At 38.5% G+C, this 25,570-nt stretch overlaps 1 protein-coding gene across 1 annotated transcript in view; it reads left to right on the top strand.

Moving 5' to 3' along the window:
• Window positions 1–25,328, top strand: part of LOC143862510 (uncharacterized) — a 48,176-nt gene extending 22,848 nt beyond the window's left edge. The window contains exon 2 of the mRNA XM_077373573.1: window positions 24,410–25,328. The gene's annotated coding sequence lies outside the window, so the exon portion shown is untranslated. The remainder of the gene's footprint in view (window positions 1–24,409) is intronic.
• Window positions 25,329–25,570: the final 242 nt, after the last annotated feature.

The following is a 25,570-nucleotide window of genomic DNA, read 5'->3' as shown; positions in this document are numbered from 1 at the left end:
ATGGACTCAAAGTGAATGAGACACCGTAGTTGTACGGGTTCAAAAGAGATAAGACAACTTCTGTTGAGATGAATTAATGAATTCGACAATGAAGAATTTGTAGATTTTTCATGAACTTGAATTTGAGGTAAACTCGAATTTGATGAATTTTGGATGCTTGAAATTGGTGTAGGATGAAATTGGGGACAATAGAAATCGTGCCCGATGAAGATATGGGAAACTAAGACTTTGACGAATGACGAGACGACAAACCTTAGGAACTATGCAACATGATTAACGAGAATGGTTTAGGAACGCTATCAGGAAGCTTCAACATGATTTTTTTTTCGCAAAGAGATTGTTTGTCTTTTCTTCTGGGGATTTTGATAACTGAAACATTGATCTAACTATAATGGTAATCTAGAACAACGTCTCTCTTGGATACTGAAAATTGGGAAGTGGGATTTTTCCTTTGATAGGTGTTTAGATAAACACTTCTTGACCAGGATAATATTCAACTACCAGGAAGGAAATTAAAAATTTTAAGGGTTCATCTTTCTGAGAAACTGGCCCAATCATCATCACATATGAAATCCTCCATTTTTCGGGTGCCTTTCTGGGGCATGGTCCTCTTATGGGAACTCCACTTCCCGATGTTTCTACTTCGGAATGCTTCTGAGCTGATCTTGTTTAAAACGAAGCTCTTTGACTAGATTCTCGAGATCTTTTCTTTAGGATTAACTTGGCACGGGTACAATTGCAGGGAGCTGATGATACCGGGCCTATTGCACTGAGACAGCTGCATCATTTGGACACAAGGACGACGACTGACTCTTCTTAAAGAGGAAATTTGGGTAAATGACAATATTCAAAGGATTGAGAAACTCCGAAAGAGTGAACTTAGAATGACAAAGATTGACTAACTACACTGACAGACACAGTGATGCTTCTGACTTAGTTAACGTTTTATTTGGTAAGTCTATCTTTTCAAAGAGTAGTTTCTCAATTAATGAACACTGGACTTCTTCCTTAAAACAGTAATGCCTCAAGGACGAATGAGTCAAAGACTCCCTAATAAAGACAAATGAGTCAAAGACTCTCGAATAACATTGCTAAGCAGGACAACCGAGTCAAAGACTCCCTAACAAGAACAAATGAGTCAAAGACTCTAATAACACCAACTAAGAAAACGAGTGAGTCAATGACTCTCTAATAACACCAACTAAGAGACGAAAGCGTCAAAGACGAATGAGTCAAAGACTCTCTAATGAAACTACTAAAAGGATGAACGAGTCAAAGACTCGCTCCAAAAGAAGGGGGACCTTTAACATGAGGCTGAATAAGCCTCCTAAAAGAGAAACTCACTATCGAGACAAAGCCTGTCCCCCTAAGAATGTACGACTTTCCAGCGAGACAGAGCTTGTCTCCTCAAAGATGCAACTAAATTCTAATGAGACAGTGTGTGTCTCCTATGGGTTAATTTTTTATAAAACTAAAAAAAAGAGCTCCCTAAGGGATAGATTCTAAAATGACAAGGCATGTCTCCGAAGGAGAATCACCTTAATGAGACCGAGGGTGTCTCCTAATGGGGTGCCAGATAACTCTCTCATTGCCCTTGCAATGACGAAGAGATGAACTACCATCTAATGGTGTCTAGAAGACTAAGTAAGTCTACTAGTTAAAAGAGGGGAGCTGTACTTAGACTGAGCAAGTACCCTAAGGCTGGGCTTGCTCTATAGAGACACAAATTGTTTCTCTAAAGGGGAGGCTCCGGCTAGCGCCATCATAGCTCTGGCGCCAACAAAGTTAATGACCAAACATTTTATTTCAGCACATATTATCAAGAATAGCACATATTATCGAGAATGCCCACCGAGAATACACCAGCTCTATCTAGTCATCAAAAGTACGAAAATAAAATAAGCGCGCAATCTTGAGTTAGAGTAGGCTAAATGAACACACACTTATTCCCTACACGCAAGCAACTGTTTATCACATATCAATATAAGTGGTAATATATAATCCCTGAAGTATCATCAGCCCAATATCATTCTATGCATGTAAACAGGGAGAAAATACAAACTAACAAGTGATATATGAATTACAACCTGAAGCTAATATCATTTCCTGCAGACAACAAAAGGGGCCTCATTCATATCCAAACGTAATTGAAGTGATACCATTTATTGCTTCAACATAGAAAAAATCAATCAAGGGGGACCCTAAGTATTTATATATGTTGAGAAATACTTGTCTTGGATATTCCAACCCTATTCAAGGCACCAACAGTCCACCGAATATATGACATGCAAGGAGATTTGGAATCATTAAATTTTGAGGCTAAACAAACTTTTCAATATGCGCTAACTAGGGTTAAAAAGCTAACTACATCTTAGCAAAGCAATGGAATGGTGTTATCATGATTATCACTACATCAATCCATATCCAACTGTGCTAATACAACAGAACATGAATTAAATTGTTGACTGAATTGGTCTTATAAACATATAACATGGGCATAATTTATGTCAAAACAGGGTCTGAATTGTGCCGAAACTAGGACTAAACCATGGACAAAATTGTGTGCAAAACAAGGGCAGAAATGTGCTTAAAAATGGGCTTAAATCATGGACAGAATTGTGTTAACAGTGGCTGAACCATGGGCTTACATTGCTCATTGACCAAAACACAGCAGACCCAACCTTTGATAATCCCGACCATTCAAGATTCATGAGCATCTCATCATTGCATTACATGGTTTAATCCCAAGGGGTGAAAGGATCAAAATCATCTCATGAATAAAGTTAACTGAGCATGCTCTATCCTAATTTGAAATAAGATAATGAATGGCTTGGATCACTCAAACGCTATATGTCTGATTATGCTTTTTGGAATTACATGTGCCCCAACAACACTCAGTGTAACTTTTAAGTGATCTCAACCAAGTAAATCAATTTCAAATTCACTCAAAACAAGCTCAGCTTATTAAACCAAAGCCATAGGTATTGAAATTTTAAAGCCAAAAAAAATCCATGCCCTTTATGCAAATCTTGGAAAACAAATCAAACATTATTGAGAAGAAATGAAAATTAGATCACTTACCTGTTCAATTCAGTGAGGATTCCAACAAAAATTCTGTGAGTTTAATTGCTATACACCCGGAGATGACAGACCTTGCCGGAATAGGAAGATAGCTAGCTCTCTCACACTCCCCACATAGCCAAAGAAGATGCAGTACAATGCTGCTACAATGGGCAATGGAATAGAAGCTAAAATGGCTCCAACTTTTCATTTTCTACTGATGCTCTTCCTTCAACAGATCTTAGATCTAAGATGTACAAGAAATAATCCAGATATACAAAATTGGATCAAAGGTTTCTTCAAAAGAAAATAAACGGATCTGAAATCCTAGCTTAGATCTTAGGGTTCTAATTTGTGAAAAAGAGTGATCTAAGGCAATAAAGAAGAGTAACAATGGAGAAAATCACAGAATAAGATTGTAGAGATGCTGGCCGGAAAAATTGGCCGGAGCTCCGGTGAAGTGACCGGAATGGCTAATCGGAGAAGACAATCAGAGAGAAAGAAAAGCAAGATCTCTCGCTCTCTCTCTTCAGCTCTCTCTCTTCAGCTCTCTCTCTCAGATCTCTCTGCTTTAACAAAAATGACGATCTCCCCGAAAGCAATCGGAGAAAATGAAGAGATCAAGGAGCTAGGGTTTTGATTTTTAGGATCTCTCTCTCTCAGATCTCTCTCTCCCTCTAGAAATTTTTAGCGAAAATGAAAATCTCCTTTTTCTTTCGATTTGAGATCCAACAGAAAATCTTAGATCTGGAAAAATGAATGAAAGGGGATGGAGAAGAGAATGAAGAAAGGAAAATGGGACGAGCTCACCGGAATCTATGGGGCTTGCCGGAGAATATGATCCGATCGGAAAATCGATCGGAGAAGATGATTTCTGCTTAGAAACCCTTTCTCTCTTTCTGATATTCTGGAACGAAAATGGATTATCCTCCTCCTTTTTCTATCTCTCACAACTTCGGATCAGAGGTCAGGTTTCCGACAAAACCGTCAGAGGAAATGATCGGCGAGGGAAAAAAATGAAAAGGGAAAAACCCAAATCTCCCTCTGCTCTTGCTCTCTCTTCTCTGTTTTTTTTCGAGAATGAACAGTTTTCTTTTTCTGTTATTCATGATTTTTTTTATATTAAAGATAAGGGTGCTGATATCCACACTACCCATTTGATGGGCGCACAAATTTTGATGGGCGCGCGAATCAAACGCGGCCTGGACAGGATTATGCAACCCCCTTTTTATATGAAAAATAATATATTTGTCTCCTTTTTCCCGCGGACAACCCCCTTTTCAGATGCATTCACTCCCCTTTTTGGTCTGTACTGTGCACATTCTCTCGGCTCGTTTACTGAGCAAACGCACTCAAATCTCGACGAAATTTTACGGAGATTTAAGGGAAACCTTAAGCTACCCCAGGGTTCAATTTGGGACCCCAGCTCACTGATTTGACGAGGCTTCGTACAAGCAACGTGAACTCGGGTTCGGTCAAAATGGGGTGTCTACACCTATCATTCCTCTAAACTTCTTCTCATCAACAGGTTTGCCAATTTCATCATTTTCTAATTTGGTGGAAGTGCTCATAGGAGTTGGCTTGATTTGTGAGCTATCCATGCCAAATTTCTTAAGGAGTTCCCTAGTATACTTCTCTTGGTTGATAAAAATTCTATTTTTACATTGTTTGATTTGAAGTCCTAGGAAATAGGTAAGCTCTCCCATCATACTCATCTCAAACTCTTTTTGAATGGATTGTGCGAATTCTTCACACATCTTATCATTAGTAGCACCAAATATTGTATCATCTACATAGATTTGAACAATAAGCATATCTTTTTCTTTTCTTTTAATGAACAAGGTTTTGTCAACCGTGCCCATTTGAAAGCCACTATCTAATAGAAAGGAGCTAAGCCACTCATACCAAGCTCTAGGAGCTTGCTTTAGACCATACAAGGCTTTGTCCAACCTATATACGTGATTAGGGTATTTGAAATCCTCAAAACCGGGAGGTTGTTCAACCTAAACTTCGTCCATAATATACCCATTTAGGAATGCACTCTTTACATCCATTTGATACAACTTAAAGTTTTTATGGGATGCAAATGCAAGTAGCATCCTTATGGCTTCCAATCTAGCAACCGGAGCAAAGGTCTCATCATAATCGATACATTCCTCTTGGTTGTAACATTGGGCTACCAATCTAGCTTTATTCTTTTGAATATCTCCATGCTCATCGAGTTTGTTTCTAAACACCCATTTAGTCCCAATAACCGGGTGATTACTAGGCCTAGGAATTAACCTCCATACTTGGTTTCTCTCAATTTTGTTTTAGTTCCACTAGCATAGCAACCATCCAAAATTCATCCTTTTCGGCTTCTTTTATGGACTTGGGTTCTATTTGGGAGATAAAGGTCATGTTGGCACAAACATTCCTATAGTGAGATCTTGTCTTGACTCCTTGTGAGGTTTCACCTATTATTTGAGTAGAAGGGTGACTAGACATGATTCTACTATGTTTGGGAAGACCTACTTCAAGCTCTTCTATAGGTTGACCTTCTAAATCAAGATTTTCTAAGGGTTGAACAATGGATTCTACTTGACTATGTGGCTCTAAAAGATTGGCACCATCATCATCTTCATTAATGACTTTAGGAGGTTCAAATGATTCATCAAATTTGACATGCACGGATTCTTCAACAATTTGAGTTCTTTTGTTAGACTCTAAAAGCTATGAGTTGAATAGCCTAAGAAGATACCTTCATCGGATTTTAAATCAAACGTGTGCAAGGTGTCTTTCATGTTTAATATAAAACATTTACAACTGAAAACTTTGAAATAGCTAACTTTGGAGGGTGTTCCACTCCATAGTTCATAAGGTGTTTTGTTAAGGTGAGGTCTAATGAGCACTCTATTTAAAATATAGCAAGCCATGTGAACGGCTTCCGCCCAAAAGTTTCTTGGAACATTGTGCTCATTTAAGATGGTTCTAGCCATTTCAATAAATGATTTATTTTTCCTTTCAACAACCCCATTTTGTTGGGGAGTTCTTGGAGCCGAGAAATTGTGCTTGATTCCATTTTCATTACAAAAGGTATCAAACTCAATGTTCTCAAACTCGGTTCCATTATCACTTCTAATCTCATTTATGAAAATTCCTTGTTCATTTTGAATTCTCTTGCACAAGTTGACAAATTTCTTGAAGGTTTCATCTTTACTAGTTAAAAACAAGACCCATGTAAACCTTGAGTAGTCATCAACAATTACACAAACATATCTACTTCCTCCTCTACTACGAGTCTTCATGGGACCAAATAGGTCCATGTGAAGGAGTTGTAGTGGACAAGAGGTAGATAATACACTTATGGGTCTAAAAGAGTCTTTAGCATGTTTTCCATGAATGCAAGCACTACAAACTTTATCTCTAATGTATTTGAGTTTAGGTAACTCTCTCACAAGATTCTTAGAAGACAATCTTGAAATCAAATCCATATGAGCATAACCAAGTCTCCTATGCCATAACCAAGGGTTATCATCCATGGCGGAGAGACATTGGATGTTTTGATTTTCAAGGCCTTCTAATACATATTATCATCTCTATATGCAACAAATTCAACTTCATTCTTAGCATTCAAAATCTTACATCTATCTTTTTCAAAAAAAACTTTGTGACCAAGATCCAATAGTTGACTAATGCTTATCAAATTAAATGAAAGACCATCAACAAGCAAAACATGTTCAACTTTAATATCTTAAATTTTGATGGTACCTTCACCGATGATTTTGCTTCTTGTATCATCCCCAAATGTGACATTTCCTTGATGGCTCATGGTGACGAAGGTGAACTTGGTTACGTCTCCCGTCATGTGACTTGAGCAACCGCTATCAAAGAACCACTTGTTCTTTGAGGGTGTTCCTTTCAAGCACACCTACAAGAATCAAAGCTAATGTTGAAGTTCTAGGTACCCACTTTTTCTTGGGTCCTTCAAGGTTAGCAATATCATAAAGCTCATCTTTTCTAATCCAAATAAACTTGATGCTTTTGATTTCTTAACATTGCATGCAAACCTTAAGTGTCCTACTCTACCACAGTAGTGACAAGTAAGGACAAATGCACTAGTGCTAGCATGCATGTGAGAAGAATACATTACAAACTTATTCTTGAATGAGGCTTCTCCTTTAGAAAGGGGTTGGTATCCAAGACCAACTTTTTCTAGAGAGACAAGCTTATTTTCAAGAATTTCATCTAGTTTATTTTTTCCACATGAGAATTTTCTAAACGTTAAATCAAGTTCTTCGCATTTGAAAACAAGTTTCTCATTTTCCTCTTTCAAGCTTTTGTTTTCGAAAATTAATTTGTCTACTTCTTCATTTAAGGCTTTGTTTTCCAAAATCAATTTTTCACTTATGTTGGTTTGCAAATCAAGTTCCTTTTTCAAGAACCCAAAATCCCTAGCTATATCTTGCAAGGATTTTTTCATGGTTTTGTTTTTGGCAAGTTGTAAATCCAAATTTTCATGAAGTTTTTCACAAGCAATTAATAGTTCATCATTAGAGAATTCATGAGACATATCATCATCATTTACCTCGGATACGGAGATGTCTTGTGTCACATCGGCGAGTCCCATGAAGCAAAGGTCATCCTCATCCTTTCCGTTGGATTCATTTCCGGATGAAGCACTTCCTTCATCCCAAGCCGCCGCACACAAATTCTTTTTGCCACTTCTTCTATTCTTCTTATTCTTGTCATTGTTGTTGGTAAGTGGGCAATTTGGCCTTATATGACCAACCTTGTTGCACTTATAGCATCTCATCTCCTCTTTGTTTGAAGGCCTATTTCTTCCTTGGCTAGAGTTGCCTCTTCTCTTGAACTTAAGAAATTTCTTGAATCTCTTTGTGAAGAGAGCAAGATCATTCATCTTGTATGTCCTCTTCATTCTCTTCTTCTTCTCTCAACTCTTGCTTTAAAAGCTATTCCTTTCTTTTTTATATCATCCTTTTGTTTGTTTAGGGTTTCTCTTCCCTTTAAAATCATTTCAAAAGTTATCAAAGAACCTATTAAGTCTTCTAAGCCCGTTCTTGATAAGTCTTTTGCTTCTTCAATGGCGGTGACCTTGGGATCCCAATCTTTAGGTAAGGACCTAAGTATTTTGGTAACTAATTCCTTGTTGGACAATTGCTAATGATTTCAAACCATTTGTTATGTTTGTGAACCTAGTATGCATTTCGGCAATGCTTTCATTAGGGCCCATCATGAATAGTTCATACTCTCTATAGAGAAGATTTATCTTGGACTCTTTCACTTGATTTGTCCCTTCATGAGCTACCTCTAACATATCCCAAATCTCCTTAACGGTTTCAAGAGTAGACACTCGATTGAACTCCTCGGGAGATGAGGCACAAATCAAGGCATTCATTGCTTTTGCATTGATAGTGGACTCTTTTCTTTCATTTTCATCCCATAGGGCGTACTTTTGTCTACAGCAGCCGATGAGCAATGATGTATAACATGGGGCGTACTTGTGTTATACATGTTAAGTATGTTTCATACGCGTAGTACCCGATAGATTGAGTCTGGAGCTATTCTTTGTTTTATATATTATGTATATACTTACTGACTTAGTGAAATCCACCTAGGAAGTACCCGTGTTTATATAAAGTATATTGCATTCATATAGCGTCGAACGTGTGTTGCTTACGCATGTGAAGCCTAGAGTTAGGAGCTTTGTCCCACTTGTAGGCTAGGGTAGCTTATTTTACATGGATACAATGCGGTCCTAGTACACTCACTGGTCTGTCTTGAGTCGAGACTTCCTTGACTCAGCTAGATTAGAATTAGGGCTGGTGCCCCTGGTTAGGATTTGTGTGTATGTGTATATACCTATATATACTGATTATATGTATTAGGGTTCTCCTCTTAGTTAGAGTTCCTTATTCTTTTTCAATCAGTTATATCCCTTCGTTATTCAAATCTAGATCTAGTCAGTGACTTTTGACCGCCATTACCTTGGCCAAGTTTAGTCCTTGATCTGTTGATTATAGGGTTTGACCTATTGTTGTATATTCTCACCTTTGGTTAGTCCATCAGCTGGTAACCACCGTTATTCACATACCCTTTGGTTGAGCTGTTGGAATCCTTTGTATAGCCGTTATGCTGCCGGAGTTTATCCAGACCATTTGTTGAGCATAACTGCTATTTTTTAGAGTTAGGAGAATCATGAGTTTACCTTACTTTGACTTTCTTGTCTAGCGTCGTTATGTTGCCGAATTTTATCCAAAATATTTTGAGCATGACCGCTATTTCTTAGAGTTAGTTAAACCATGAGTTTACCTTACCTTCACTTTCTTTTTTAGCCGTTATGCTGTCGACTTTTTCACAATACATTTTGAGCATGACTGCTACTATTTAGAGTCAGTTTACCTAGTCTGGACCTTGACCTCCTCGTATAACCGTTATGCTGCTGGATTTTATCCAAAAACATGTTAAGCATGATTGCTATCCTTTGGAGTCAGTCTACCTTGTCTTGATTCCCATATATACATTGCTCAGTAGGATTAGATCCTTACCTGTTTTGTCTTGAGATCTGGTCGATAGCTCATTCGCTGTCCCTATGACCATGATCTATCATTTCTGATCATATTGATCGTACAGTTGTTGATATCCATCATTCAGATTTTAGATATGGTCCTTGACTCTACTTTTGTCATTCTTATGGCCATGGTCTATTATCTGAGCCATTGATTTTTCATTGATCCATGTTTACCTATCATATATCTTTTACTCTTGGATCATATCGAAATCATTGATGCAAAAGTTTGATCTTACCTGTATTCTTTGAGTGTATGATCATTGCTGAGATCGAAACTTATTTTGATTAGGGATGTTTATCGTTCCTGACTCTTTCATTCCCAAAAGAAGAGCAGTTATACTCAAATGAAACTTAAAGGTGTGGATTGAAAATTCATTGAGACCCTGTTGATGTAGGTCATATTATCACTGTCTATTTTTCTTTAACCTTCATAGACAGTATTTCTTTGATTTTCAGAATAAAATACCCTTTGGTGTGTTTCAAGATTACTCTTTTCTCTATTTGTTCAGAATCTTTACCCCATGACTATTGATCTAGTGTGTGTGCTTCCAAGTCAAGAGTCTATGTTTAGCGAAAGACCATTCTTTCTAAAGACTGACCATTTCCAATCATACTTGATCCAGGCAGTCTATTGTTTTACCCACATTGTCAACATAAGCCTTTGTTGCCCCATTTAACCCAGACATTGTGGAGTTGCCTTTTCTGGGATTCCTACTCCGGGATTGAACTTTATAGTTATCATTATCATGAGGAAAGGTGTATCATCTATAAACTTTCAGTGCCAATCTACTACCTTTGAAGAAGTGTCCTGTGTTTTTAGATTTGTCTTTCATTGAGTGTACATCAACTTTCTTCTCTCTAAGTTGAAAAAGTTCAGTTATGTAGATGTAAAAAAAAAGAAGAAGAGATAAGTGTCATATATGTCAGTCTTTCTTATATAGAGTCAGCGTTCTGTTTTCTATCAGAACTGATGAAGAGCCCATTGAGGTGTGTCAAAAATCATCAATGTACTTACAGTCTTCAATTCAATAAAATGGTTGATTTCGTATCTTTGATACTCTATGATTCACTCTTAGATCTTATGTTTAAACATTAAAAACCCCCTTCTCGGATGAGAATGCAGACGAAATTTCCCTCGAGATCTGAAAGATGGTCAAACGAGAGGAAGAGCGTCGAGCATAGCCACTCAAAGAAGAAATCGAAGCTATTGATAGTGGTATTGAAATCTGAAACTCGGGAAAGATGGAGTGGCAAAACTTTATCTCCCGAGGAGCGCAAAGAATTGATAAACCTATTTAGAGGGGTTTGAGGTAGTCTTGCTTGATCCTATAAGGATAAACCAGGGGAATGCCCTGTCATTGAGCAAAGCAAGACTTCATCTGCTTTAGACATCCAGTTGAAGAGGAAAATTTTAAAGAGATAAGCATCAGACATCCTGTGGAGCTGATGAGATATTGAGAGAAGATTTTCAGACAAGGAGTTGTGGAACCTTGAGCATAAATTCAAGATCTTTGAGATGGGAGTTGAGCATAGTGGTTATAGCTTTGCCTGCCATGCCGTCAGACTCCTAGAAATTTTTTTAAGTCTTTGAACCTTAAGCAAAAGAGCTTGTACATCAAATACATCAGGAGGCCATCCTTGGACGTTTGAACTTTTATGGCCAAAATCCCAACATTTAAAAATCCTTCTGTAAACCCTTTGGGCCCAAAAGTAAATGAAATTGTTTCTTTCAACCACATTATAAACCCGGGGCATTTATGCACCCGAACTACGTCGGACTTGATCCCCATTTCGTCAGGGGTACGTAAGCAACTTGATTAATTCAAGTTCGGTAAAACCTTGGGATAAAATCGCTTTTGAAAATTTTGAAGCTAAATGCTAAACCATTCTTTGAAAAATCCCACATCGAACTACGCGGACCTGATCCTCCATTTTTGGGGTACGTAGGTAGTCTGGCTAGACCAGATTCCCTCCAAATTCTTAGAACCTTAGGATTCAACCCTTTTGAACCCAAGCCTACCTATAAAGTCCTTCTGGTGAAACAAGCAAAGGTTCGAGGCGAATGAAAAGAAAAACAGAAAGAAAAGAATGAGAGTCTGAAGACCCGCTAGGTTGAAAACCCGAAAGGGCGGCCTAGAGAAAGGTGAAAGCCGTTTTTCTTGCTAAGTCAATAACCACAGAGATTGGCTTATGAAAAGTAAGGGTAGCGGTCTGCTAGATTGAAAACTTGAAGATGCAATCTAGTCAGAGGCAAAGACTTCCCATGAAAAGTTGAGTTGAGTGGAAGCAGAAGGAGTTCCTCAGTTACGTAGAATTCTCAAGTTTAAGTGCAAGCAAACGTTGAGACAAGTAGTCTTTTAGACTGAAAACTTGAAAAGCAAAAGTTGAGACAAGTGGTCTTTTAGACTGAAAACTTGAAAATTAAAAGTTGTGACTTCTTTTGAAGAGAGAAATCAAGAAGACGGAGAAGCAACATCTACACAGGGCAGGATCCTGGAATCCGAGTAGTGTCGGCAAGACTTACTTCAATATCTTTTAAATTAGGGGCATTAAGACTGACCAATCCGAAGGGGGTAATAACCATGGCGGAAATCTCGATGGAGGAAATTAGAGCCTCTTGACTTGGTTTTTGAGACTACTCTGAGAGTGGCTGACCATACCATTTAAAAATAACACATTTTATCTAAGGGTGAATCAAAATTTAGTCAGGTCTCTTGAATGATCTGCGTCTTCTTTGAAAGAGTCCTCATGAGTCTGTTCCTTGTTTATCATTGTTTTCTTTTAGAATCAAAAGTGTTTGGCACTGGAGAGAATGGGTGTACACCTTCTGAAATGTAAAGAAAAATCTAGAGTAGATCCTGGTTTAAGAATCAAAGAAGGGCAACAGATTTATTATTCAGACCTGCCTGAAGCATCAAAGCCTCAAGCACTGAGCAAAATGAAGAACTCTTACGTTCAGCCTTTGTGGAGATGGTTTTACCACTATACCAAAGAAAGAACCCATGCAAACTCAAAATTTTCCTACTTACCTTGGTTCTGCTTTCTTAAGACCTTGTCATAGAAGCACATTATACTAGGGGCATCTTTTATGACTTGCGTCATAAAAGATATTACACAATGATAACTGGGATATCTATTCTTAGCAAATAGAAACCAGAGGAGCTTGAGCATACTCTTTGAGTTGAATTCCTTGATCAAATTGTTTCTTTTGGAGTCAGTTTCAGAAACTTCAATTCCCAGTGGAGTATAGAATCTATTCCTGCATCCTTCGAACCTCATCAGAATGTTTTTCACTTGTTAAAAAGAGTCAGCACCTGAAAATCTCATCAATCTACTTGAGTTTTGTTTTCAGCAAAGATCATGCGCTCCTAGTTATTCTCGGTAAGAGATGACTGGCCCATTATTGAAATCGATCAAAGATGGTAAATTCTTCATTCCTTTTTAAGGTTTTTAATAAGGATAGAAATTGATGGTTCCGTGTTCCACGGTTTGGTTTTTCTTCCATGGTTTTAGAAAGTTTTCAATAAAGGAAGAAATTACTATATTCTGTGTTACACGGTTTGATCTTTTCTTCCATCATTTAAAAAAAAAAAAAAAACCTTTGGTTTGCACTTGTTTTGACAAATTTTTTTTTAATACAACTATAAAAAAAAGGGCTCTTTGAGTGATTAGTGTGTACTTATCTGATTTGTACTCTTTGAGTGTTTGGTTTTTGTTTGCTTTGACAAAGTTTTAATTCAATGACAAAAACTCTTTGAATGCTTTTAAGAGATGAACATTACCGAACTTGTGTTACACGGTTTGGTCTTTTTGAAAAAGTTTTAATAGGGAAAATATTTCTGATCCTGTGTTACACGGATTGGTATTTTCTTCCTTCTCCCGGGTATTTAGTACCCAGATGATTAGTAATGTAATGTCAAGTAGTGACTTATCTAATCATCGTTCCGCAATGTGCAGCTTCCTAACGAGTTACGAGTCATGCGTATCTGCGAAGAGGTTTGTATGGGACTGTTTAGCAGGGCATACGAATTTGGGTTTATGTGGAACTGTTTAACAGAACCGCATGATCCGGAGTGATTCGCTACCTTGAAAGAGAGGAGTCAGAGTTACTCGGATAGTTAAACAGATTTATTTTCAGCAATGATCTGTATATCTATCGCCTGGCTTGAGACTTAGTCTCGTCTCGGGTATTAGAAGTTTGAGTTTAGCTCGAATATTCGAGTACCCTAATAAATGGTCGAGTAAGTTTTAGACTGATCGACGAGATAAATTACCGAACTTGTGTAACACGGTTTGGTCCTTTTAAAAGATTTTAACCGAGATAGAAATTACCGAACTTGTGTAACACGGTTTGGTCCTTTTGAAAGATTTTAATCGAGATATAAATTACCGAACTTGTGTAACACGGTTTGGTCCTTTTGAAAGATTTTAACAGAGATGGAAATTACCGAACCTGTGTTACACGGTTTGGTCTTTTTGAAAGATTTTAACAGAGATAGAAATTTCCAAACCTGTGTTATACGGTTTAGTCTTTTTGAAAGATTTTAATAGAAATGAAAATTATCTAACTTGTGTTACACGGTTTGGTCTTTTTGAAAGATTTTAACAAAGATGGAAATTACCGAACTTGTGTTACACGGTTTGGTCTTTTTGACAGGTTTTAATAGAAATGGAAATTACTGAACATGTGTTACACGGTTTAGTCTTTTTGAAAGGTTTTAATAAGGAAAATATTTCCGATCCTGTGTTACACGGATTTATCTTTTCTTCTTTCTCCCGGGTATTTAGTACCCTGATGATTAGTAATGTAATATCAAGTAGTGACTTACCTAATCATCGTTCCGCAATGTGCAGCTTCCTAACGTGTTAGGAGTCATGTATATCTGCGAAGAGGTTTGTATGAGACTGTTTAGCAGGACATACGAATTTGGGTTTATGTGGAACTGTTTAACAGAACCGCGTGATCCGGAGTGATTCGCTACCTTGAAAGAGAGGAGTTAGAGTTACTCGGATAGTTAAACAGATGTATTTTCAGCAATGATCTGTATATCTATCGTTGGGCTTGAGACTTAGTTTCGCCTCGGTATTAGATGTTTGAGTTTAACTCAAATATTTGAGTACCCTAATAATTGGTCAAGTTTTAGACTGATCGGCATGATTTATAAAAAAAATAAAATTTGAGTGTTTAGTTTTGAACTTGTTTTGGACGAGTTTCACTACAGTGGTCTTTGGCCTATTTTTGCAGGTTTCTAAAAAGGAAAAATTCTTTGAGTGTTTGGATTTGTGCTTGTCTTAGACAAGTTGCATTGTGATTTCTAAAAAAATAAAAAAATGAAAACTCTTTGAGTGATTGAAGTGATTTTTTTTAGTTCGTGCTCTTTGAGCAATTGTCATGTTTACTTTGGCTTAGCCTAATAAAAAAAAATGTGCTTGTGTTTTATAATTGTTCGTTCATCTTTGTTAACTAGTTTAGATAGTTGAGTCATGAGTATTAGAGAGAGGCTATCTCTTTGAGATGTCATAGTTGCCGAGTTAAGAGTCAGTGAGAGGCTATCTCCCTATTGTTAGTTGAGTCTTACCTTGTGAGTACCATTCTTAGAACCAAAAATCCAGAAATTTGCTTTGCTTTCGGGTCAGTCAAAATGTGTCGTCTATTCAGCTTTGCCATTCGTATGACAAGAACGCTCTGCCAAAGAGGGGCATCTGTAGACACCCCATTTTGACCGAACCCGAATTCACGTTGCTTGTGTGAAGCCTCGTCAAATCAGTAAGCTGGGGTCCCAAATTGAACCCTGGGGTAGCTTATGGTCTCCCTTAGATCTCCGTAAAATTTCGTCGAGATCTGAGAGCGTTTGCTCAGTGAGCGAGGTGAGAGAATGTGCACAGTACAGACCAAAAAGGGGAGTGAATGCATCTGAAAAGGGGGTTGTCCGCGGGAAAAAGGAGGCAAATATATTATTTTTCATATAAAAAGGGGGTTGCATAATCCCGTCCACGCCGCGCTTGATTCGCGCGCCCATCAAAATTTGTGCGCCCATAAAATGGGTAGTGCGGATATCAGCACCCTTATCTTTAATATAAAAAAATCATGAATAACAGAAAAACAAAACTGTTCATTCTAAAAAAAAACAGAGAAGAGAGAGCAAGAGCAGAGGGAGATTTGGGTTTTTCCCTTTTCATTTTTTTCCCTCGCCGATCATTTCGTCCGACGGTTTTGTCGGAAACCTTACCTCCGATCCGAAGTTGTGAGAGATAGAAAAAGGAGGAGGATAATCCATTTTCATTCCAGAATATCAGAAAGAGAGAAAGGGTTTCTAAGCAGAAATCATCTTCTCCGATCGATTTTCCGATCGGATCATATTCTCCGGCAAGCCCCATGGATTCCGGTGAGCTTGTCCCATTTTCCTTTCTTCTTTCTCTTCTCCATCCCCTTTCATTCATTTTTCCAGATCTAAGATTTTCTGTTGGATCTCAAATCGAAAGAAAAAGGGGATTTTCATTTTCGCTGAAAATTTCTAGAGGGAGAGAGAGATCTGAGAGAGAGAGATCCTAAAAATCAAAACCCTAGCTCCTTGATCTCTTCATTTTCTCCGATTGCTTTCGGGGAGATCCTCATTTTTGTTAAAGCAGAGAGATCTGAGAGAGAGAGTTGAAGAGAGAGAGAGAGAGAGAGAGAGAGAGATCTTGCTTTTCTTTCTCTCTGATTGTCTTCTCTGATTAGCCATTCCGGTCACTTCACCGGAGCTCCGGCCAATTTTTCAGGCCAGCATCTCTACAATCTTATTCTGTGATTTTCTCCATTGTTACTCTTCTTTATTGTCTTAGATCACTCTTTTTCACAAATTAGAACCCTAAGATCTAAGCAAGGATTTCAGATCCGTTTATTTTCTTTTGAAGAAACCTTTGACCCAATTTTGTATATCTGGATTATTTCTTATACATCTTAGATCTAAGATCTGTTGAAGGAAGAGCATCAGTAGAAAATGAAAAGTTGGAGCCATTTTAGCTTCTATTCCATTGCCCATTGTAGCAGCATTGTACTGCATCTTCTTTGGCTATGTGGGGAGTGTGAGAGAGCTAGCTATCTTCCTATTCCGGCAAGGTCTGTCATCTCCGGGTGTATAGCAATTAAACTCACAGAATTTTTGTTGGAATCCTCACTGAATTGAACAGGTAAGTGATCTAATTTTCATTTCTTCTCAATAACGTTTGATTTGTTTTCCAAGATTTGCATAAAGGGCATGGATTTTGTTTGGCTTTAAAATTTCAATACCTATGGCTTTGGTTTAATAAGCTGAGCTTGTTTTGAATGAATTTGAAATTGATTTACTTGGTTGAGATCACTTGAAAGTTACACTGAGTGTTGTTGGGGCACATGTAATTCCAAAAAGCATAATCAGACATATAGCGTTTGAGTGATCCAAGCCATTCATTATCTTATTTCAAATTAGGATAGAGCATGCTCAGTTAACTTTATTCATGAGATGATTTTGATCCTTTGACCCCTTGGGATTAAACCATGTAATACAATGATGAGATGCTCTTGAATCTTGAATGGTCGGGATTACCAAAGGTTGGGTCTGCTGTGTTTTGGTCAATGAGCAATGTAAGCCCATGGTTCAGCCACTGTTAACACAATTCTGTCCATGATTTAAGCCCATTTTTAAGCACATTTCTGCCCTTGTTTTGCACACAATTTAGTCCATGGTTTAGTCCTAGTTTCGGCACAATTCAGACCCTGTTTTGACATAAATTCTGCCCATGTTATATGTTTATAAGACCAATTCAGTCAACAATTTAATTCATGTTCTGTTGTATTAGCACAGTTGGATATGGAGTGATGTAGTGATAATCATGATAACACCATTCCATTGCTTTGCTAAGATGTAGTTAGCTTTTTAACCCTAGTTAGCGCATATTGAAAAGTTTGTTTAGCCTTGAAATTTAATGATTCCAAATCTCCTTGCATGTCATATATTCGGTGGACTGTTGGTGCCTTGAATAGGGTTGGAATATCCAAGACAAGTATTTCTCAACATATATAAATACTTAGGGTCCCCCTTGTTTGATTTTTTCTATGTTGAAGCAATAAATGGTATCACTTCAATTACGTTTGGATATGAATGAGGCCCCTTTTGTTGTCTGCAGGAAATGATATTAGCTTCAGGTTGTAATTCATATATCACTTGTTTGTTTGTATTTTCTCCCTGTTTACATGCATAGAATGATATTGGGCTGATGATACTTCAGGGATTATATATTACAACTTATATTGATATGTGATAAACAGTTGCTTGCGTGTAGGGAATAAGTGTGTGTTCATTTAGCCTACTCTAACTCAAGATTGCGCGCTTATTTTATTTTCGTACTTTTGATGACTAGATAGAGCTGGTGTATTCTCGGTGGGCATTCTCGATAATATGTGTTATTCTTGATAATATCTGCTGAAATAAAATGTTTGGTCATTAACTTTGTTGGCGCCAGAGCTCTGATGGCGCTAGCCGGAGCCTCCCCTTTAGAGAGACAATTTGTGTCTCTATAGAGCAAGCCCAGCTTTAGGGGACTTGCTCAGTCTAAGTACAGCTCCCCTCTTTTAACTAGTAGACTTACTTAGTCTTTTAGACACCATTAGATGGTAGTTCATCTCTTCCTCATTGCAAGGGCAATGAGAGAGTTATCTGGCACCCCATTAAGAGACACCCTCGGTCTCATTAAGGTGATTCTCCTTCGGAGACATGCCTTGTCATTTTAGAATCTATCCCTTAGGGAGCTCTTTTTTTTAGTTTTATAAAAAATTTACCCATAGGAGACACACACTGTCTCATTAGAATTTAGTTGCATCTTTGAGGAGACAAGCTCTGTCTCGCTGGAAAGTCGTACATTCTTAGGGGGACAGGCTTTGTCTCGATAGTGAGTTTCTCTTTTAGGAGGCTTATTCAGCCTCATGTTAAAGGTCCCCCTTCTTTTGGAGCGAGTCTTTGACTCGTTCATCCTTTTAGTAGTTTCATTAGAGAGTCTTTGACTCATTCGTCTTTGAAGCTTTCGTCTCTTAGTTGGTGTTATTAGAGAGTCTTTGACTCACTCGTTTTCTTAGTTGGTGTTATTAGAGAGTCTTTGACTCATTTGTTCTTGTTAGGGAGTCTTTGACTCGGTTGTCCTGCTTAGCAATGTTATTAGAGAGTCTTTGACTCATTTGTCTTTATTAGGGAGTCTTTGACTCATTCATCCTTTAGCAATATTATTAGAGAGTCTTTGACTCATTCATCTTTTTGTGGTATTATTAGAGAGTCTCTAACTCATTTGTACTCCTTCCTTGGTATTATCTATTAGGAGTTACTCCTTAGTGTTGTCGTCATTCTTCTTTGTTAGAGACTAGCACAATCTCATTAGAGCTATTCTTATTTGCGATCTTAGATTATTCCCTCGTCTTTGGCGTTAGTTTACCTTGTTTAGGGGTTTCCCCTGTTAGCCCTAGGGTTTTGCCCTAGGGTTTTACTTTGTATTTTCCCTTAGGTCTTTGACCAAAAGGGTGAAAACTCTTTAAACTTCAAAAACATTTGAAAGGCTTTAAAACCCAAAAACATTAAATACATTTAAAACTCAAAAACATTAGAAATTTAAAACATCAAAAACATTTTTAAAAATCTTAAAAAGCCTAAAGTGTTGAGTGTTTTAGAAGTAGTGATTAGGAGAGTTCGTTTCGAACTATGTTGGCTTGATCCTCTCCCACGAGGTACGTAGTGCAGCTTGGGATTTACATCCCAAGTCCAGCCAAACTTTTTGTAAATAATATTTTAAATCTTGTTCAAAAACCTTTAAAACCGTGTTTTCAAAAGATCTTCCTCTAGAGTTAGGAGTTTCTCCTAGATAGAGAGTTTTAGAGTTTGGGTTTTTCTTTTGATAGGTTGTTTGATTGTTTGTTTGTTGTGTGCTTGTTTTAGAGTTAGGGGTCTGTCCTAGAGTTATAGGAACGCCTCCGTCCGGTCAGTCGGTGATCCACATCGCCGAGTGATGACTAGGGTAGGAAATGTTAGTCCACCCTTTGTTTTCCTTAGGAAATACAGCCTAGTTACACATAGGTTGTAGGAATCACCAGCATTAGCTTAGGGCTAATCTGCATTTCGTTAGGGCATATAGGGTGTCCTAAAATCCACAATTCACTAGAATTTAAATAATCGTACAAGAAACTTTAATAACTGGTCCGGTCTTTTAGATCGAGTTTAGGATAGAGGGCTAGGTGTCTTAGGCATCATAGCTTAGAATAGGCGTGAAGAACTATGTGGCTCTGATTCTTGCGGAGGCAGGGATACGTAGGCTTCTTTGGATGAATACCAGACCATCCGAAGGCTCGGGCTAATCATTTAGAGTCTTAGGATTTGTTGTGTAGTTATAGTATTTTTTTTATGTGTTTTCTTACTTTCTTGTACTGATCCTATACCTTTAGCTATAGCTTGCATGTGTTTGCACATCAGAACTTAGACACCCATTAGGCATGTCACTCATAACCTAGCTATGCTTAGGTAACACATCTTTCATTTTATTTTATGTGTGCTTATTATTTTATCCTCAGGAAATGCATGCTTAGGTAGACGACTCCTGAGGATTGTTCCCATTTCACATGATTTTTACCCAAACTTCTTTGGAGTTAATAATAAATGGCATAAGAGACCAAGTGCTTGCACTCGGACGAATTTGGGGTGCTCTTAGACCTTCTCCATTCGTAACCAGGCACGAACCCATATATATTTCTAGTTATCCATTGCACAGATGATTTGATTTTTAGGGTTCCATGGCATATCCATGGATGGCGACTCTGAGTTTATTCTAGGTATGTCTCGGTTTCGAGCCTTGGCTCCGGATCGAGACATATCTCTTTCTTTTTATATCACCACTTGTGCTATGCTATGAGGGTGACATCCATTTTGAGAGTTCCTTGGTAGAGCTCTCCTTCACACGTGGATGATCCATAGGGTGTGTAGGGACTCGTTCCCTCGCACAGTCCTCGGATCTGGGTCCACAATAGGTAGTCTATTATATTTTACCGCTGGTCGGCCGAATATAATGTTTAGCGTGTGTATTTGTGCTAGGTTTCAATCGGCTCCTAAAGAGTCTCATTTGAGTGCGGTTAAGAGGATATTCAAATATCTCAAAGGAACTCCTTCTCTAGGTTTATTGTATGAACGATCAAATGAATTCAATCTAGTAGGATTTTCGGATGCCGACTTGCCGGTTGTAGAATTGATCGAAAAAGCAGAAGTGGCACTTGTCAATTTCTAGGAAGGTCTCTAGTCTCTTGGTTTAGCAAGAAACAAAACTCCGTAGCCTTGTCTACTACCGAAGCCGAATATATTGCGGCCGGAGCTTGTTGTGCACAAATCCTATGGATGAATAACACTCTCATGGACTACAATCTTGCATTTAGTAATGTTCCAATCCATTGTGATAATTCAAGTGCCATCAACTTGACAAAGAATCCAATTCAACATTCTAGAACCAAGCACATAGAAATAAGGCATCACTTCTTAAGAGATCATTCTAAAAAAGGGGATATTGAAATTACGTACATCCACACCAATGAACAATTGGTGGATATCATCACAAAACTCCTTAATGAGGATAGATTTTGTGACCTTAGGAGTGGACTCAACATTTGGAGTTTGGATCAAGTCAAAGAATTTGCACATGGAGCATGAATATAAGACAATATTCTCCTTGTATATATCTATAATCTCTTGTTTTGATAGTGATTACATGGTGTAAGATGATCAAACTTAACTCGAGAACTCACTCAATTGATGCCCATAGCCCACTTTGTTCAAAGGGGATAATCGATACTGTCACCCTTAATTAAGACACCTAATCCTTTGGCCGCCCTGTACCGTCATCTAAGCCTAAGGCAAGTCATATGTGTGTTTCATGCATTGGATCATAGTTTGAATTTGCAAAGTCACCTATATACATATCTATCTATGTGCATGTGTGTATCGTATTATGCATGAGTGTTAAGAGGGACCCTATGTGTATGTGTCTATAATGTTATGAGTAAATGCCTTTGAAATGTCACGTATAAGCCTATGTAAATGTGTCACCTATACATTTACATCCATTAAGTGCTTCTTATTAAAAAAAAGAAAAAGAAAAAAAGAAACTAACTCTCGGAACTCCGAGAAAAGGGGCAGAGGGAACCTGGAAAGGTTCTCGGAACTCCGAGAAAATTTCTCGAAGCTCCAAGATTTCTTCCAGTAGGTCCTCGGAGCTCCGAGACAATTTCTCGGAACTCCAAGACTTGCGATGGAAGAAAAAAAAATTGTGTTCTCGGAACTCCGAGATGATTCTCGGAGCTCCGAGAATCGGGCTAGGGCCTTTCAAAATCCTGGACCCAGTTCATTTTGTTTATTTTTTTTCTCTCCTTTCCCTCTTCCTTCCACTTCTCTTCAAACCCTAACTCTCTTGGTTCATTTTTTCCTCATTTTTCACCTCACTCTAGCCGTCATCCACTCTCTTCTCCCTTCCAAACAATCATTTTTCCATCACAACCTTGTTTCTTCCTCCAAAACCCTATTTTCTCCCTTGCAAACTTGTTTTTCACCATCCAAACCCTAGGTTTTTGCCCTTTTTACTAAATCCCCATTTTCTCACCACTTTCTCTTCTTCCTTTTACATTTTGTTTCCATCTTTCTCCCTTTCCTTCTCTTTTCCTCTCTTCTCTCCTTGTTTTCTTCACATTTAGGGTTGTTTCACTTCATTTCTTCCCTCATCCTCCATCCTAGTTTTCCTCTCACCATGCCTCATAAAACCAAAAATCTCAACATTGGAGGCTCCTCCTAAGTTGCAGATCCCGAATACGTTCCCGAGGACGTTCTCGAGGAAGAAGGGCCTTCACGGAAGAAGGCAAAGGCCAAAGCTGTGGCGGCCGAAGTTGTGCCCAACTTCTATTTTACTGGGGATAAGGCCAGGAAACTCTGGGCCGATGTCGGCACTAAGGGAGTTCTCACCGGTAGGTATATTGATCCCCCTGTCCTTCTCTATTTTGATTTACAAGCCAAGTTTAATGTCCTCCATTGGACGCCCATCCTTCACATCAAAGAGCCCATTTACCCCCAGTTGGTGCGTCTCTTCTACGCCAATCTCTCCATTTTCCCTTCCTACTTGAAAATCGAATCCAAGGTAAAAAAAACTCATCAAAATCAATTATCACACCTTTGCCACACTTCTTGGGATTAGCCATGAGGGCTTCCAACACTATTTTTGGCCAGAAGATGGAACCTATTCCCTTGATGATATTGATCATGACACTGTCTATGGTCGGATTACACGGCGCTACAAACCTAATAAATATGCCCGTGCAAGCTGCCGACCTCCTTCCGGTTGCGCGCATGCTCCATAATTTCAAGTACCACATCTTCATCCCTCGTGCTGGGATGCGTGAAGCCCTGAGACCCTTAGAGGCCTATATTATCTACTGCATCTTAGAGGGTCGCCAGCTTTGTCTGCCTTATATTATGTTTCGCTATATGTTTCAGACCCCTAGCCGCTACCGCTCTTCCTTGCCCTATGGCATGATTCTCACTCGTGTCTTCAGCTACTTTGGAGTCATCTTCGATGGAGAGATGACCATGACTCCTACTACCCCGTTCGATGATCAGACCTTTAACCGCATGGCCCTTAATCAAGCAGTAGTTGACATTGTCTCTAATGACGTTGGTTCTGACAATGGAGCGGGAGACGAAGCTGAGGCCCAGGCTGCACAGGCACCCCCGCCCTCATAGGATACTTCTGCACTCACCAGGATTTGGCTCACATGCAGGAGGCCATTGAGCGGTCCATGGCCTCACAGTTTAAGCGGTTGTCTACTCATGTCGACTCTGAGATCTCCTCTCGCTTCCAAACTCTTACTACCCATGTTGATGACCAGTGGGCCACCTATTACCATTATCTCTCCAGTGGCCAGTGGGGCCAGCAGCCGGGCAGTTCTTCTCATCCGCCACCGCCTCCTCTAGAGCATTAGATGGCTTTAGTTCTCTGCTACTAGACCTCATTTTGATCAGACTTCTCTTATCTCTTAGGCTTATCTATATATTTGTAATTCGCTAGGTTGTATTCAGATCGTTGGTTGTTTGTATGGATCTTATTTAGATGGCTACTTTGATGATCAGTTGAATCTTTTTGGGGTGTATTCGGTTTCTATTTATGTCGCTGTTATGCTGTGTCATGGATGCTATGTCCTTTGACTTGTTGTATGCACTTCTATGTATGCCATTTGACATCATCTACTTATATATATCTATCTCGTTGGTTTGCAGTGCGGTGTGCTTCTCCGTTTTATTTTTTCTTGCTCACATACCTTGTTTTGTGACTGCTTTCTCTCTTGCATTGCACCTTAGTTGTCTCCTTGTCTCTCATAATACCCTCTTTCCTTTTGTTCCACCTTTTTGGTGATGACAAAAGGGGGAGAATATTTGAGCTCCCAAGTCATAATAATATGCATATATTGAGGGGGAGCAAAGCTCCATACTTAGAATTTTGCAATCAATTTCCATCATTAAAATTAATGCTCTACATGTTCAATTAAATCAATCTCTTAGGGGGAGCATAAATTGTTCTATTCATCCCTCAAGGGGGAGCTCCTACCCTAAAACAAATTGTGTTTGTCATCATAAAAAAGGGGGAGATTATTACCCCAAGGGTTCAACAAGTACTCCCATTGAAATTTTTTGTTGATTAACAAACTCAATTTGTTATAAAAAAGGTTTATACACTAATGATTTCCATTGGCAGAGTTATTGTGTTCATAGCTTTAGCATCCTCGAGATTGAACGACAAATGACAAATCATTCAAGCTCAAAGGCATGAAAAAGGCATCACCATCACAAAGGCAAGTCAAAGACAAAAGAAGACCAACACAAAGGCAAGTCAAAGGTATTCAAAGACAAGGATGAACTCATGCCCAAGAATGATGGCAATCAACTCAAAAGTTCAAGCTTAGCTAAAGCATCAATGGAGTTGAGTGAAGACATGTCAAAGCCTCTACGACGTGCCAACAAGATTGAAGACCAAGTAAAATTAGAATGTAAATGGTCCTTCATGTATAGTCTAGGTCTATGGCACAAAGGAGAGTTAAAATCAATCCAAGTAGAACTTAATGGGTTTGTGAATGTTCATAGTGGTGTCCCAACATTGTTGGACCCTCATGACATTCCATTTAACTTGATAAAATAAAGTTCCAAAAGCCCAAACAAAATCAGCAAAAAAGATAAGGAAAAACTGCTATGCACAGGCTTTTCAGAACACCGTGAATGGTTCCAGGCTAAAAAAAATAATGGGCCTACGGCCCCTCTCGGACCTCCGAGCCCGGACTCCGAGAAGACCGTTGGGAAGCTTAAAATGGGCATATTTTCTCCCCTCTATTTATATGAACCTTGGGACTTTTGGGGAACAATCTAAGGAATTTATAAAATATTCTAAGAGCATTAAAAAGCATTCATTCTCCTTCTCCTCAAAATTTTCACTCTCCATCTCTCTCTTGTGCCTTTACCTTAGACTATTCTTGAGAGATTTTAGAATTTTTCATTTGGTGATCTTTTTCCTTGTGAGAGTGAGTGAGCTTTACATGTAATTAGTCTATCTAGAGGCAAGCAAGCTAAAACCTTTCATCTTCTTTGTATTTGGCACAAAAGGCGTCATAGAAGACCCTTGGAGCTCGAATCTTGATTTGTACAAGGCAAAAAGAACGCCGTATTTAAGTTCCTTGGAGAAGATAGTGGAATCCTCAAGGAGAGCAACTTGAGAAGAGTGGAGTAGGTCTTGAGCTAAGACCGAACCACTATAAAAATCCTTCTGTCAAAGCTTCTTTGTCTTTTCACCTCTTCTCTTATGGTAAAGATTTTACTCTTGCTTTGAATCCTATTTTTAATTTCCTATTCAATCTAAACCTAGTGC

The sequence above is a fragment of the Tasmannia lanceolata genome, unplaced genomic scaffold (genome assembly GCF_043159265.1).
Source record: "Tasmannia lanceolata isolate RefF3 unplaced genomic scaffold, GAP_Taslan_0.1 ptg000037l, whole genome shotgun sequence".
Classification (NCBI taxonomy): Eukaryota; Viridiplantae; Streptophyta; class Magnoliopsida; order Canellales; family Winteraceae; genus Tasmannia; species Tasmannia lanceolata.
This window is presented reverse-complemented; position numbering and strand designations above follow the sequence as displayed.